Source organism: Lissotriton vulgaris, chromosome 10 (assembly GCF_964263255.1).
Source record: "Lissotriton vulgaris chromosome 10, aLisVul1.2, whole genome shotgun sequence".
Taxonomy (NCBI): domain Eukaryota; kingdom Metazoa; phylum Chordata; class Amphibia; order Caudata; family Salamandridae; genus Lissotriton; species Lissotriton vulgaris.
The window spans coordinates 537,977,520-537,989,290 of NC_141698.1; positions in this window are offsets into that span (position 1 = coordinate 537,977,520).

Sequence of the window (11,771 nt, forward strand, 5' to 3'; positions counted from 1 at the left end):
GTTCAAACTCTTGTAAATGCGAGACCTGTTCAAAGAAGCAGCTGCCATTGTTCCAGGCTTCTTAGAAAAGGAAAGTGCACGGGGCGGCTTTGATGTTTCAGGAAAACATTTTGTGCCTGCAGTAAGAGAAACACATTAAGAAAATACTGCTTACAGACTAAACTAGTTTATGTGATCACCACTAATGTAATGCACAATTAAAGAACTGCCTTGATTTTATGTGCAGGCTTTCTGTTGCTCTTGTACCTTTCCCTGATCAACGTGCTGTCTTTTATAAATGTATCTGTATCTGCAATTGATCTTACATATACACTTACTGCTGCCTTATTCTGTGCGTATAAAGTTATTTCAATTGCAAAGTGTGCTAACTCCTTGGGACCATATAAAACAAACTATGCTACGTAATACGAGAAAAAATTGCTTTTCTATCAGCCTTATGTCAGGAAAAACTACTTGAGCAAAAACGAGGTTGAAGTTTTATGTCCTAGATTATCAAATGATTATAAATTACAAAAATGAAATCTGCTGTGGGACTGATTAACATACATTGGTATAAGTAATAATGTGTTACAATTTCAAAGTTTTGATAATTCGTCTTGTCACCACTTAGGAAAGAACATGCGAAGGGCTCATACAAACTGAAAGCAATTGGTGAATTGAATTCTTCAACAGTATTACTTAAAAACAAAAGCACTGAAACTGTAAGAGAACCAGACAGTTCAAAGTATACCTTGATAATGAAATGGAGTGTTTAATAGATTGACAGTTTAAAATCTCAAAATACAGCTAAAGGACACACTTCAATACCCCTGACGAAGCTAGGGGACATTTTCCTCGAACTTGCGTACAGATATCATATAACATTATAAAAACCTGAGCGCAATGCAGTGTTCAAGGGCAACATGCAATCTTGTGAAAAAAGCAGATCAACAATCCTGGATGCACGATGAGTGTAATCAAGGCCTTAAGTTGACTAGGTCCCTGGCACAGTAATAATTAAAAGTCAACATTGAAACGGTCATTATAGCGCCCTATAACATTGCGCGTTTGTGACATGTGTACCCCTAATACCATTGAAGTGCCGCAGCCGGGCATGTATGTAAATTTAATTTAAAATAACGAAACGCGTAGGGAAGGACATTCTACTTGTGCAAGGCACTGGCAGCCGCTTGAATATTGTATGCCCTCCAAAGAATAAAATTCGGTGAAAATTGAACTTACCTGTGATGGGTGTTTCTTACAGCAGGCAACTCTTTGTTGGATGTGAATGCGGCCCCGCCGGAGCCGCAAGAAACGCCCCGCTGCACTTCGTGCAGTTAAGCCTTGGTGTCAACCGGCGCTGAGGCAAGAGGAACAGGTTGGTGCCTTGAAGGACTGTAAAGGCATGACAAGTTCTTTCAGTGCGGAGCAACCCACTTGGGCTCATGAACTTTGTTTTATTAAGAGTGAGAACACGGCGCACCACTGGGTAATGCAAAGACAGAACTCCAAAGACCAGCAGGCCACGGGAGTGGCCACGCCCACCTGGGCGGGAGAAAAGTAATTTAAAGAAGGTAAAGAAGGTGTGTTCTCCCTCTCAAATGCCCGCAACCCCATATGAAGTGATTAGTTTTACGAAACGCGTAGGGAAAGACATTCTACTTGTGCAAGGCACTGGCAGCCGCTTGAATATTGGATGCCCTCCAAAGAATAAAATTCGGCGAAAATTGAACTTACCTGTGATGGGTGTTTCTTACAACAGGCAACTCTTTGTTGGATATATATATATATATATATATATATATATATATTCTTTCATATCATGCTTATCCGATTGAAGAAGGCGCTGACTCCGTGAATCTGAATCCAAACATTTAATCTTATATATATGTATATATATATATATATAGAGTCCAATCCCACTCCCGAAAGAATGGGTCCGAGTCCACTCGTATGACAGGGGATGATGTTTATTGCCAATTTTGCAAGCGCAGACAAAGGAGTAAGTAATGTCCTTTTAAAATCACTTCAGAGGGGATTGCTGTGCCCAGAACCTACTGGACAGGGCAGACGCGTTTCAGCCTTTCTGCTTTCTTCAGTGCCCGTTTCTCCCCAGCAGCGATGACACACCTGAGGGCCTGTTTAAATCTTGGTTCGTCCACTCCCATTGGAGTACTGCACTGGCCCTTCCTCCTCGGCTGCTGAGTGCGCTGTTCCTGTTCCGGAATCCATGCCGGGTTTTGTGTTACCACGTAGCGGGGGCAATATACAGTGATTTGCCATCCCGAACACTCAGTGGCATCCCAGACTTGCTGGCCACGATCCTATATATATATGTGTGTGTGTTCCAAATTCTCCGTCCGACGCCAGGGCGTCTTCAACTCGTCTCCGTTGAATAAACAAAGGACGAAAAAGCTGAACCCGTATGTATGTATGTATATATATATATATATTCACTGAAAAAACCATAGGTTATAGACCATATATAGTTAGGAATTAGCATTTACAAAACCTTCAAAATTCACTGAAAAACCATAGGTTATAGACCATATATAGTTAGGGATTAGCATTTACAAAACCTTATTTACTCGCACAAAACCATTGAAATTCGCATATATAGTTAGTTGCACTAACTATATATCGCGCACCCGCAATCCACTGCTGATGATGTCAAATATTACATCATTCATGACATGGTCAGTGACATCACTGATGACATCACTGATGACATCTCAAATGACATCACTGATGACATCTCAAATGATATCACTTATGACATCACTGATGACATCTCATTTGACATTACTGATTACATCACTGATGATATCATTTATGTGATAATACAATGAACATCTTCAGACTCTAATATAACCTTAGATACAATCAGTTTTAACAGACACTCACAGACTGTCACTTATCCATGGAGTTACTCACACACCTAGTCAGTCATGCAAAGAATCAATCACACCTCCATTTTCTCAACTATACAGTTATTCACACCTTACTTATTCAAACATATACTAACACATATTTACTCTCTTATACAATCCCTGATACATGTTCACAATGATCCATACAGCCACTCACACATTCACTGGCTCTTATGCACAGTTATTTATATATGTCAACTCTCACATGTACTGTGTTTTACATATGTACTTACTTTGACATGTAGCACTGAGAAATCCATTCACTCACCAATACACTCATGCAGACAGTCAACCGCCCATTCAGCTGTTTCCACATGCACTTTTGAACCCATACATATAGTGAATCAACTACTCACACATCTATGCACAGAGTCACACACCTCCCAGCCACCCACACACACACTCAGTCTCCCATACAAATACTTGGGCAACCAATCAATAACCCATATAGTTACTCATATAACACATGCAGCAGTTTACAGAACAACAGACATAATGATGCACAAATTAAGACAGTCAGTCATGCACCTACTAAATCCTTCATCCAGACACTTATATATCCACTCATTCTTCAATATGTAAGACATAATTTAACTTTACAGAAACATACAGTCACTGGGTGTTGTCATCAGTGATGTCATCAGTGATGTCATTTGAGATGTCATCAGTGATGTCATCAGTGATGTCACTGACCATGTCATGAATGTAAGCATGGGCGAATTTTGCGAATCTCGCGTTCGCGAATTTTGCGGATTTGCGAACTCGCAATTCGCAAAATCCGCGAATTCTCGGGAATTTGCAGATTTTTTTTTTCTTTGTGTTCACGCGGGTTTCTGCCAGTTCGCGAGGGTTTTGTACAATTTCGCAAACGCAAACTTACCTGTCGGCTCGCAAGTTTTGCGTACTTGTTGTTTCTACGTGTCCAGCCTGTTTGGGACACTCTTCTTCATCACTGCCACTCTCTGTCACCACTGCTACTCTCTGACTACTCATGCCACCCTCTGGCCCACCAATGCCACCCTCTGTTTCATCACAGCACCCTCTGGTTGTCCAGTCAGTGTACATTATTGTGGCAAAGCAAAGCACACCTTCCCTGCCTCAAGTGACCTGAATTAATTTGGGGCTGATTAATGTGTCACAGAATATTTTTTTAGCTGGCACCTGCTTCCTTAGTGCTTCCTGATTAGTGATCTTTTGCACTTGCTAAGTGCTTTCATTGTTGCAAAATTAGTTACAACACCTGCCCTGCCACAACTGACAATAATGAATTAGGGGCTGATTAATGGATTTGAACTTCCAGCCTGGCTCCTGCTTGTCTCCCTTAGCTGTAATTCAGGACCTTTGTGGCATATGTGTAACTATTCTGAGGTTCAGAGCAGGGTCACATAATAGTTGCAAGTAGGCAATTGAACTCTGGAGGGGCCCCTCAGGAAGCACTACAGGAAATGGCTACTAATGATGAGCCTGAACTTTTGAACCTGGTAAGTAGTTTCAGTTTTGCTAAGATCGTATTTCTGCAATTTAGCGCTTATTCGCGGGGCGCAAAGTTGTACTGGGAAGCCGCGAACTCACGCGAACAGTGCGAGCAAAATCCGCTGCTCGCGGATTTGCGGATTTTGCGGGAGATTCGCGAATCTCGCGGATTGCGAATTTACCAAAAATCCGCAAAATCCGCGAGTGAAACGGATTTTCCGCCCATGCTTACATGAATGATGTAATATGTGACATCATCAGCAGTGGATTGCGGCTGCGCGATATATAGTTAGTGCAACTAACTATATATGCGAATTTCAATGGTTTTGTGCGAGTAAAATAAGGTTTTGTAAATGCTAATCCCTAACTATATATGGTCTATAACCTATGGTTTTTCAGTGAATTTTTAAGGTTTATTAAATGCTAATTCCTAACTATATATGGTCTATAACCTATGGTTTTTTCAGTGAATTTTCAAGGTTTTGTAAATGCTAATTCCTAACTATATATGGTGTATAATAACAACAGAGCCCCTTTGAAAAAGAGACCGTCTTTGAAAAACGGCGCCGGGAACTACAGGAGGGGGAACACGTACAGTCAGGTGTTTCCGCCTGTCATGTGCGCTACTGCTTCAAATCTTCTCCTCCCGGTCATGGCTTCCTTTGAATAGTAATAAGAAACTTTAGACCACGCGAGCAACGTTTACTCTCTTTACACCTCGCCCCTTTCGGGTTTGGCTACAACACCATTACCGGTCCTTCTTCTATGAGGCCCTGAAGATTTGCAGTCTGTTCCCTGCGTTGAAACACGTGTTGGCCAGTACAGAGGAACAATAAACCGGTGTTTTATACCAAGAACTTTACATCATTTGAACTCTTTTTTCTGCACTATATGATCTATTTATTTAGTCTTGATGTGCACAGTTGATCTACCCTACCGAATCTCAAAATCACCCAGACATTATTATTGTTTGTCCAGTGCAGGGGCTCTGTTGTTATTGTGCAATTTGTGTGGATCTTGCTGATCCAACCTTGAGCGGTTGTGAGGGATTACCGCCCGCCCTTTTGCCTGGATTTCTATACTCTATAGCAGCTTACACTTTGCGGCTACTCAGGTGCGCGCCTGGTCATTTCTGGAAAACCCTAAACCCTCTCAGTAGATCTATATATATGGTCTATAACCTATGGTTTTTTCAGTGAATTTCAATGGTTTTTTATTAGCAAATATCAAAAGCTGTAAAATGTATTCTTATTCTAATTCAAAAATATATTTTATATTTTTGTAATATTATTTGTATATTTATTTGTTAGCTTAAGAAGGTTCCGCGACCCGGTCCGCGAACCGGTAAACGTTCCATTAGCGCAACCACCGCGTTAGAAAACGACATCGTGATGCGTCGCGTAAACGCGACGTATCGCATTGCCGCGTAATGCGTCTAATGACGCGCCGCGTTAGCGCAACCGGAAGTGCTCCGGAGCGCGAACCAAGGCGGGAAGCGCAGCGCCCCGGAAGCGCTCCGGGTGCGTAGCGGGACGCGTAACGTAAGCATAACAGATCATGTGACTTGTTTATAAAACTTTTCATTGGTTCATTTTATTTTTTGTTTCCTAATGATGTAAGGCTAGGTCATGTGACCTGAAAATAACACTTTTCATTGGTTTATTACATTTTTTTTCACAAATAATGAAAACCCCACCTTTTTTCCTCACTCTGACTTTCATTTTTATGAGAGAAAGACCTACTTTCGAAATTTGGAAAAATGGCAAGTGTTGTAGCTGCAGCTGCTGGAGCCACTCCACCACCACCACCACCACCACCAAAAAAGGATGGACCACCTCCTCAGGACCTCATAAATCAAGAGGAGGAAGAAGAGGAAGAAGAGGAAGAAGAGCAAGTGAGCAGACCATTTTTGCAAGAAGAACCAAGGAGGTCGCATGTGAAAGTAAATTACATCTGGCAATTCTTCACATATCCCCGGGGACAAAAAAAAGTAAATGCCCGTTATGTCACATGTTTGATCTGTGACAAAGAACCATCCCGAGGAACAGAAAAAAAGTACAGCTATGGCAATTACACTATGCATCGCCATATGGAGAGGTGGCACCCTATTAATTACAGTGCTGCACAGGTACGTGACCTACAGGAAAACCCCCCTCCTGTGGCCAGTACATCAGCTGAACAGGCAATGACAGGACCAGAGGCGAGGGAGACGGTCCCAAACATACAGATGAACTTTGGTGATATGAAGCACACCTGTATTTTTTGCGGCAAATTGATTTCCTATGAAGAGAAAAGTATAACTCTCATCAACCTAGCTTATGAAATTCACAAATGTACAAAACGGCCCAGAAAGTAAATGATCTTTTTTTTTTGTTGCTCATGTTGAGCCCTGACTGATTTTCGTCCCCCCCCCCCAAAAAAAACCCCAAAAGAATAAAAAAAGTTCTTTTCAGAACTACCTCCCATTTATAAAAAATTGCTAGAATGTTTAGCACTCTGGCAACCTCTTTTTCTTTTGATTCGCTTCCCGGGTCGCGTGCCGGTACGCGAACCGGAAGCGAAACAAAAAAAATATTAAAAAAAAGAAAAATGAGGATAAGCAGTGCTTTAAATGGGAAAAAATAAGTGCAGGTACCCATTAAAATGAGCTAGAGGTGTAGTGAGGGGCTGATTTCCGTTCTGCTGTCTGCCATTCTTGGGAGTTTTCGAAAGTGCTTGCTGCAGAAGTGAAGGCGTTAAGAATTGAAAACCTTTCAGCTACATAACCTGTGCATTGATCAGTGACTTTCACTTATGAGTCATTCATAACATTGGGCTAATGACTCATTATTTCTATGTGTGTGTAAAGCCTTTTTGCAGCTTACACGAATGTCTGTGTAATATTTAGAATCTTCGCAAACGTTCAGGAATTGTCTCAATATTTAATGCAATCAAAATTGTTCTGCATAAGAACCGTTTCTCTGTGAGGCACCTCTGGCTCAAGTTTAACATTTACACTATTGATACAACGTTTATTGCCTCATCAGGATCTCCATGAAAGTTGTGACTCGTATCAGTCTCTTTTTGAGCACTCGCTATGAAATCTCCGTCATCTGACACTTGTTGGCACAAATGCGTAGGATAGAGTGGCTGTGACTCACAGCAGAGGGCCTGAACGGACCCTGCTCTAACAAACACAGCGTGATGTTGAGAACCCGGCAATCATTCTATTGGGCCCGGCTGAATAGCTCAGCTGGGGCTCAGATCGGGGCTGCAGAAGCGGCGCCTTGGCTTCCAGACACACCTTCCACTCCGGCTCACCAGCACATGCAATGAGCATTATTTTTCGTGAGTACCGGTACTCTCCTCAGCAGAAGAAAAAGTGCCGGTACTCAGAGTGATAAATCTGAGAAGTGCCGGTACTCAGTACCGGTGAGTACAGGCCCATTTAAAGCACTGAGTATAAGGGAAGGAAACAGAGAGAAAAGAAATGAGGGAAGTAGCAAAGGCAGGAAATTGAGGGTTAAAGAAATGAAGCAGTGGAACTAATAAAAGTTAATTGTGATAAAGATGTAAGGGAAAGAGTACTAAACACTTACCTTAAAATTGAGGTTTACTAAGGCACTTGTTTTTTTATAGTTTCAATCTGTGAAAGAAAGAACCAAAATTTTAAAATTGATAGAAGGTAGTAAAAGATGAGTGAGCATGAGACAAGATGAGTACATATTATAAATCACAATTCAAAGTACAAAATTAATAATACATATTAAATGGTTTATTTTTTCTGTTCTCAGAATATATCAAATTTCACTGAAAACAGTGACTTGAAGGTATTCATCATATAACAGCGGGGAAAAAAAACACAATCAAAATAATTGTGTTTAAAAAACCCAAATAATATAACTAATCAGAAATCAGAACTCCTCAAAAGTAACTTACTTTCTATGACGTCAAAGGATGTCCTATGAACAGCTTATACTCTGTTGTGCTGTTACTATTTTCTGTCCACCACTTTCTGAAAGATAAACTCCATCGATTTAAAAAAAATTAGACATACAAAGCAATTTAAAACAGCACACTAAATTACAGCAACACCTCAAATCATTATAGTCCAGTTACTTACCCTAAATTCTCACTTCAGAAAACAAGTCAAAAAGCAACATTGCTTCATACTAAAATGGTAACCATTGCCGAAAGACTAGCCTTTTTTATATTTCAAATAAGCTGTGTAATATCCTGATGTTGTCAAAGGACCATCATAATATATAATAGCTGCAGTTGCAAATGTTCTTGCTGAAATCGATGACTGAGTAGCCAAAACATTTTTAATTAGACTTAACAACTTTTTTTCATCCAGTTTATGTAGTTGAAATTGTAAAATGACATTTCACCCATAAGTTTCCATAAATAATATGGACAGCATTGCAGACTTACATTTCCTCTACTCCTTATTTTGATCTGCTGCTTGAATTAGCTTATAAACACAAACAGTTTTCGCTCTGTACTACAATTATCCACAAGGCCATATAGAGTAGGAGCCATTAGAACCTCGTGAAATTCCTCTGAACAAATCCCAAGATTCCTTTCCTAAAATTTTGGTTGTAAGAACACCAGGTAAGAATTTTGAAGGTGGAAAGGCAATCTCTTTTTGAAAGTTAAAACAGAATCATTGCAGAATGACCAGCCGTTTCCAGATTTTAAATAAGCTGTGTAATGTCCTGAAGTAGTTGAAGGACCGTCATGATATATAATTGCTGTAGTTACAAAAGTCCTTCCTGATATTGACAACTGCGAAGCCACAAAATTATTAAATAAAGTTGTCAATTTAGTTCCATCTGGCCTACATCGTTGGAACATTAAAATGACATACTGGCCATAACTTCGTAAAATTAACGTGGACAGCATTGCAGACTTACATTGGCTACACTCCATGTTTTGATCGGCTGCCTTTACTAGCTTATTGAAGGTTACTGATTTACTGTCAGGCAAAGTTAAATATATAAATCTTTCTGAGTCTACACTAGTAGTACTTGATAGCCTACAGTTCTCGCAATCATGCTGCCATTGATAAGAAAGGCCAAACAGATAATCTACATCTACACCTTCATCTTGCAATACATCAAGCATATACATTAAAAACTCCTGACAATCCTGCTGAATATTTTCAGAGAATTGTGTTTGACCTGTACATTCGTCTAACAGATAACAAATTTCAGACACACTTTCTACTCTTGTTCTATCAGCGCTACATTTCTCTAACACAGAATTCAACAAAGAGCATAAACTTTGTTCCGAATTGATCACAATCTGTTCTTTTAAAGTCTCTAGTGAAAAGAAAACATTAACAACTACATTAGCATAGCAGTTGACACCAGAACTATTTTCAAATTTAAAACCAACAACATTTTCAACAGAATTCATTTTATTCCTGCTTACAATTTTTGGTTCATCGACTTTTGGTCTTTTTGCTTCAACCTCCCTACTATTACTGATATTTCTTCGTTTCCGGTCTACCACACGTTTCTCAAACAAGGGATATTGAGGCAAATGCGGCGCATACTCTCTTCTTAACCTATTGTATTCCTTGACACAATCTAGATCCGCACAAATGTTTGTGACATCACAGTCAATCAAGTACAATCCCGATAAAGTTCTGACTCGTGACAATGCTACATAAGCCATATCCTCTTTGAACACAGAACTGCCAATATTCACTAAAGCAGTGTCTACACTTAAACCTTGCGATTTATGAATTGTCACCGCATATGCCAAGCAAACAGGAAACTGCTTACGGCGAACATATAGGTCTTTTACAAGCAAAAACCTAGCTGTGCAACGACCAATTAGCTGTACTTCCTCAATGCCATCAAATTTAATTGAAAAAATTCAATTCCATCTCTACATCTGTATTCCTCAAAATTAACAACATTACCCATTGATCCATTTACCAGACCTCTTTCAACATGTAAATTCCTTCTCAAAATGATACGACAATTTAAGCACACATTCAGAGTCTTTTCAAAACCCGCAGTTTTAGATATAGTCTTTTCTAATGAATCCAATTTAGATTTCAAATTCTCAGACAAAATAATTGTTGCTCCCATATGCTCTATTCTGTCAATAGCTTCCAGTTTCACAATCTCTTGTTTTTCTAAATTCAACATTTTGTTGTTGAAAATGGAACATTCTGCAAGAGTTGGCATCAAACATATTCCAGATTTCTTCTCAGTAATTTTCTGAAAAATATCCTCTGGCAGAACGTCTTCTTCTGGATACAAATTTGACAGTAATCGTGCATGTAAAGCTTCTTTCCCACGCTCAGTCACTTTCCCGATTCTAACATCTTGTAGAATATTCTTGTAATCTTCGTCCTTCGCCTGACGCATATTTTCACGCAGCTCAGCATAATTGAAGTTTAACCATATGTTAACGTTGCCAATGCTCCCTAGGCACTTCTTGGTATCTTCATGTGTAAGCAGTTTAAACACTGGTTGTCCTTTCACTGGTGTCAGCTGCAGAAGATCACCAAAAACAATGATGTGTTTGCCACTGAATAACACATCATACTCTGTTTTAAGAACTTCCTGCATTCTCAAATGCACACAGGCAAGCATGACATTGGAAACCATGCTTACTTCGTCAATGATAAGAAGTTTCATCTTCTTCAACACTCTAGATACTTCACAACAAGCCAAGATAACTTGTGGTATTGTAATTTGTTATCATGCTCCACTGGCAGCCTCAGTAGCCGATGCAAAGTAATCCCTTTAATGTTATGAGCTGCCAGTCCAGTTGGAGCGGTCACAACACAAGACAGCGATGACTCAGTCCTTTTCTGCAGATAACATGAAATTGCTTTAATGAGGAAACTTTTTCCAGTTCCTGCTTCTCCACTCACGTATAGTCGGACAGGCTTCAACGACGTTCATGAGCACTCTTTCTTCTCATGACTTAATCCATGCTCAATTTGGTTGGTAACTTCGTCATATATTTTCCTCTGCTCAACGTTGAGTTGTCTTTCCAAATCTTCTAAGTTAACCGCATCCTCCTGAGCATGTGCCATGGCTCTTTCCACTTCAATCATGGCAGTGGCAGCTTCATTTTCGATAACTGGTTCTCCTGGTGGATCCTGACTCAATGAAACAGAACTCTGACTGTCCTGAGAACTGTCTCTAGCAATCTCAGCTGCAATTGTTGCTTCCTGCTCGATTTCTGCATTCAACATTTCTACATATTTTGGAAAAACAGGACATTCTATGGACTCCTTGGCTGCATTGAAAGAGTCTTCATAACAGAGGAAATCCCCAAGCAGTTCCTCTTCTGCACGCCAAGGCTTGAAAAGTTGCAAAAGAGCTAAATAGAAAAACTCTTTTCTTTCTAGAGATTCGCAATCCAATTTTCGATGATTTA